Raw genomic sequence first — 6,000 nt, 5'->3', positions numbered from 1 at the left:
GCGTGTCGGCGCGACTCGGCCACGCATGTGCTGCGACAGGCGCGGGCGCGGCTACGAGTCTGTGCCGGCAGGGGCGCTCCACCTCCTCCTCGATCCGCACGCACGTCACAGGAGCGGGGGGGGGGGCAAGTGCAACGGGCACGCGGACAATCACGCGGCAGCGCACAAGGAGCTTCCGCCCGGCCGCCCTGAAGGGGTACAGGGAACAGCCGCAGACACCCGACGGAGGAAGCCCATGCAGTGCAAGTGAGACGTGCGCAGCCGCACCATCGCGTGCTCCATCACGGCCGGAAATGCGGTCTGCCTCCAGCCCACAGCGCGCCGCGGAGCCGCGCGTGGCACACCGGGCACAGCGCCGGGTCGCACGCCCTCATACCAAAAGCAGGCGGGCGGGCGGTACCACACCGCCAGCGGAGCAGTTAGCCAGCACGCCATCGGCGCTCCTCCCTGCCGCTGCAGCCCGCCCGCCGCTGCAGGAATCCGCACCAAGGACAGGCGCCCGCGCGCAGCCGCGCCAGGATTGTCCCCTGCCGTCCCGCAAGCGCAGCATCCTTGCTCCTCTGGGGTGGGGCAGCGGCCGCCAACGTGCTCTTGTCGCAGCGCGTCGCGTCGCGTACCGCGGCTGCGGGGGATGTCGGCCTGGCGCCTCAGAGCAGTGACCAAATCCGCAACCCGTGCAGCCGGCACCCACTCCTCTGGCACGGCCGACCTCACAAGCCCGTCCACCGTGCCGCTGTGCCCCCACTCGCAACGACCAAGGACGTACTCAAATCGCAGGCGCACGCGACGGGCCAGCGGCGCGCGCACACTGGTTGCATCGCAGACACCACACGCTGTGGCCTCGTCCAACCCGCATCATAGCCGCAGGTGTTTTCGGCACAGCGCCACCCCACACCTTGTCCGCCGACACCAAGAGGCCGCCTCCGTACCCTCACGGGCAGGCTGCAGGCTCACGGGCTCCACAGAGAGTGTGGGCACTGGGTCCTGCCATACCGCGGGGAGGTGCCCGGCGTCCTTAGAAAAGATAACGAGCAAACAAAAAGCGAAAACAGCAGAGGAGAAGCGGTAAAAGCAAAGCGTAAAAAAGAGAAAAAATTCAGTAGAGTGTGCGGGTATTGACCACGGTGCCTCTCATGCCCTTGATGTTGGAGGATCGCCGTCTCTCTCTCTCCCTGTCGGCCGGCTCTGGAGAAGAAAGGGGCGCCTTGCACGGACATGTGTGTATGTGGCTTCTACTGGTCTCATGCTCGCTCCTCCTCCCCCTTAATGGAACGCACCTGAGTGCAGCAGTTTGGCATCCAGCGGCGCATCTGAAAAAAAGAAAACGCGCTTGATGCCATTCGACTCACTGCGGAGGTTCGCCTCTCAAGGCACACAAAAGCCATCAAACAAGGTCGAGAACCTCTACAGTCCACCCGTGCTCTTGTACGCTCTTCGGGTACACACGCTCGTTTCCAAAGCTGCGTCAGAGTTTTTTTTTTCGTATCGTGGGTGGCGATGTTGGGGACGCGGCCGTCTACCGACAACCATTCACACCCAGAAAGCGGGTGGGACACAGCGGTCGCTGGAAAAGAGTGATGAGTCAAGGCACGAGAAGGATAGGCCGCAGGAGGGGGTAGGGGGAGGGCACAGAGTCGAAAGAACAAGACAGAAAAGATCGAGGGAGTCGACAACGAGCAGGCGGCATGGAAGTGAGAGAGAAAGGGAGGGGAGGAGGAAGGGGCGCATACGCGATAATAGCAATCAAAAAAAAAACGCAAGATGTGCACAAAGTGCATGCACACACTCGCACATGAAAGCATGCAATCAAATGGGGATTCGCAGATGAGCACACGTCACACAACAACGAGGAATAAAGACGAAAAAATGCGAACGCTTCGAAAGACAGTCGAGAAACACGCCCAGAAACTGGCGCGCAAGCACACACAGACACAACCGGGCAAGCACACGCCTTCTCCGTTTTTTTTTGTTGGGTGGGTTTTCTTCGTTTGGTTCGTTCAGCCTTAGTGGCTTGCCTTTCGCTATAATCCAGGGTGAGGAGAGCCACCGTGGGTGGGGGTGCAGTTGGCCGAGAAAACGAAGGCAAAGTGGAGAGTATAGAAAGGGGCGAGCAAAGAATGCGTGGTGATCGTGGTGGTGCTGGTGATGAGTCACGGAGGTGCACGAGGTTGAAGAGGTGAGCACACATCAAAAACGAAAAACTTGGAAAGCAATGGTTGCAAAAAGAGAATCGCAACAACACCACAGGCAACCAAAGGAAAAAGGAATCAGCGTAGACCTGTGCAAGTATTACACCATCTTTGTCTTTCCTCTTGTTTTAGACCACGCGCAAATGTGTGCCGGTCGGTTTGTGTCTGTGTTATGCGCTCTCTGTTCCGCAGAGATGGAGAACGGCGATGGCGCTGGGAGGACGAGGAGATGCTTCTGCCGTAACGCTGCTGACACGGCTCCCATCATGGTCAGCGAATCAACGCTGCCGCAGCGTAAAGATAACATGAAAAAACAGCAACGAAACAAAGGAAAACACGACGCAGTTCATGTCCCGCAAAGAAGAACTTGGGGCACTGGCTTTATGTAGTTGTCCTCCTCACGTGAGCAGGCACGACGGAACGCTCTTGATGGAGGTCTCAAAGCAGAAGCAGGTAGAAAAGGGGAGTGAGTCGAGCACCCGAGCCGCCCCCGCTTTCCCATTGAAGGCATGTTTTTTGTTTTTTTTTTTTCGCTCCCGTGAAGAGAAAACGCTTACGCAGTGTGCATCATTTCGCTTTTCCTTGAGTGCCGTCCCCCACCACGACTTCACCCCTCATGCCCTACCCTTCGACTCACCCACCGCCGCGACCCTAGCGACTCGCGCTCGGGGCATTTGCCCGCTGCCACCGTCTGCACAGACGATGTTCTCCTGCGCTGCTCCCCTCCCCAGCATCCTTCTCGTATTGCAGGGGCGCCACCACATACACACACGTAGAGAGTCCAAACTGCACCGCAGAGCGCGCGTGGGGGCGGAACGATATGGAGCTGGATAGCGGAAAAAGACAGAAAGTGGGCGGGAAGCAATTCGCAAGCAGCAAGGTTCGGGGGCGGAGTAGGAGACAGAGAACAATAGAAGAATCAAAGTCAGAGGAGGCAGCTGAAATATCGAAAACAAAACAGAGTTGACCCCGGCATCGACACCCTCATCGCAATTTCCGCTTTGTGTGCCTCTCTAAGCTTGCCCTTTTTTTGCCTGCTTTTTCTTTCGGGATCCTCATCATTGCACGACGCTCCTCAGTGTTCTGAGTTAGATGCGCCGGTCGTGTGTTCTCGCTGAATAGAACATAGCAGCTCTTTCGCTTTCCTCGTAGAATCCTCCACGTGCCTGTCTTCTTGCTCAACGTCTCGAAAGCACAGCCGTTTTAGATTGCCTGATCACACACGCCGTGAAGTAGGTGCTGGCCTCAACGAACACTCCGAATGAAAGCCGAACGCACCGACTCTAGCCCACGGAAGAAGGTAACGAGAAGCAAAAAAGCGGTAAAAGAACACAAAGGAGTAGGCGCGCGTACGTCGCGCACGGGCACCACACACACACACATAGAGGGAGAACGGTGTTCGAACGTGGCGAGGATGGGGGAGGGCGGCGTTGTCAACCACAGGCGCGTGGCATGGCGGCAACGAAGAGAGCCAAAAAAAAAAAAGATAGGAGAAGAGGGCCGACGATGATGGCGAGAGCATGCAAGAAAAAGCAAGTGAGCATAAGAGAGAGGAGCAACGAAAGACACGGAAAAAAAACGCACACAAACACACGCGCACACAGTTACACACGTAGAGACGCCAAGTACGACAAGGGGGAAAAAAGACTCGCCTTCTCCCTCTCCGCAGCAGCGCCGTCGTGAACTCTCCTACCGCTCCTCCGTCTACCATACCACCGAAGCCAAATGGCACACGTGAGTAGACACGCCTTGTAGCTAGAGGGCCTGAGTAGCACAGGCAGCGTAAACGATATATATATATATATATATATATATATATATGAGGGTGGACACGGCTACATGTGAAAGCACACACACGCAAAATACACGGAAGACAAAATAGAAGACGCACCCAGAGAGAGAGAGAGAGCAATCCTTAGCACGTGAGAGAGAGAAGTAGAGCGAAACGTGAAAGAAAAGCAAGGGAGGTGACCAAGAGGCAAATGAAGGAGAAAAAAAGTGGAGATGTGGGTGGTAGGGTGGGGTGGGGAGGGGGGCGAGCCAGCACATCAAAGTGGCTTGATAAACATGTGCGAGTGAGCCGGTAAGAAGAGAGGGAGGGATGGGGGTCAGCAGATAAAATGGAAAGGCGGAAGAACAATAAAGACGCAGAAGAGAACAGCAGAGAGGGGGTGTGAAGAAGGGAGCGAATCGAAAACAGCACGGCACACCACTGCCACACCGCACGAAACATAAACAAGTCTGTTTTTCTTCGCCTTTGGAGTTAACGGTACAAACCAAACCAGTGAATAACAAAGAAAAAAGAGGCAGAAAAGAGAAGGAACGCGTACTCTTGACCGACACGCACACACACACAGACACACACACACACACACACACACACACACACAGCGGAAAGACGGGGGGAAGGAAGGGACGAAACGAAACGCAAAAGGGAAAAACACAATGACGGCTAGAGCCGACCAAACAGACAAAAACAAGCACGCACACTACAGGAGAGAGGGCAGAGAAGAAAAACGGCAGTAACAGACACACGTGCACACAGCAAGCGAGGAAGGAAACAACAACAAAAAAAAAAAGGAAACGCGCAGATACATACACAAATGGCTGAACACAAAGGAGCAAGGGCGAAACTACGCAAAGCAGGACAAAAACGAAAAGGAGGACGGGAGGAGGAGCACGCAGGCACCGCAGACACAGAGCAAGGGGCTACAACGAAAGAAAATCACGTGCAACATCAAGAAGAGCATCTACGATAAAAAGAAAGCATCCCAAAGCCGAGCTAACGAGGTAGAAAAAAAAAGCAAAAGAAAAGAGAAACGGAAACGAAAAACCTGGAAAAGAGGGAAAGGAAGAAGAGGGGCGGGGGTGACGGATAAGGCACAACAACAACGAGACCTAGGGGCACCGTGAGAGGGCGAGTGAGGAGCGAAGGTGTGGAAACCAAACAACAGCGCACCAGCAAGGCGTTCAAACATGTTGCTGCAGGAATTATGACGAATTTGAATGTGCCCCCGCATCAGCACCAGAGGGAGCTACAACGGAGGCCGGCAACAGGGGAGAGGGCCGGAAAAGAAAGAGTGTTTACAGAGAACGTATCAGCAGAATGGGAATGAGTGAAGGAGACGAGAAGGTGCACCGGTATGGACGCGTGAAAGGAGGTAGCAGAGCAATCACAGCGAGAAGAGGAGAAGCACACAAAAAGGCATTATCCTTCCTCTTTTTCGTTCAGGACTGTCGCTTCTCTTTTTCTACCCATTCCAGTCACCGAAAAAGATCACGAAGAAGGAAGAGGAAACCGAGGCGCACTTCGCTTTATATTTCACTTGCTTTCTTCTCTTCCACGAGTCTGCAGGCCTGCCCTTGCCCTCTTCCGAGCACACCTACGCACGTATGAGGCTTGGAGCGCAAGCCAAAGAGGATTGCATTCCTGTTTTTCTTTGCGTGTGCGTGTGTGTGTGTGTGTGTGTGTGTGTGTGTGTGTGTGTGTGGATGCTAGTCATTCCCTTTCTCTCATCGGTGCCGATTCTCCGGCCTTTTCTCTCGCTACATGGTTTGGCCCTTGCCCGACATCCCCCTCCACCTTTCGTTGGATGCGATGGAGCCATTGACATCCCACAGCACCTTTGGTGGGTGGGCGGGTGTGAGGGAAAGGTGCGATGGCACACATCCCAAAAGCAGAGGGGGAGCCGAGGGCTAGAAGCCGGTGCAGCGCGCCACGTGTAAAAAAAAGATAACAAAAACAATGAAAATCAAACGAAACAACAACAAAAAAAAAACAAAGCAAAGGCAGAGTGACGCAGTAAAGAGG

This window comes from Leishmania major, chromosome 36, assembly GCF_000002725.2.
Source record: "Leishmania major strain Friedlin complete genome, chromosome 36".
NCBI classification, from domain to species: domain Eukaryota; phylum Euglenozoa; class Kinetoplastea; order Trypanosomatida; family Trypanosomatidae; genus Leishmania; species Leishmania major.
This window is presented reverse-complemented; position numbering follows the sequence as displayed.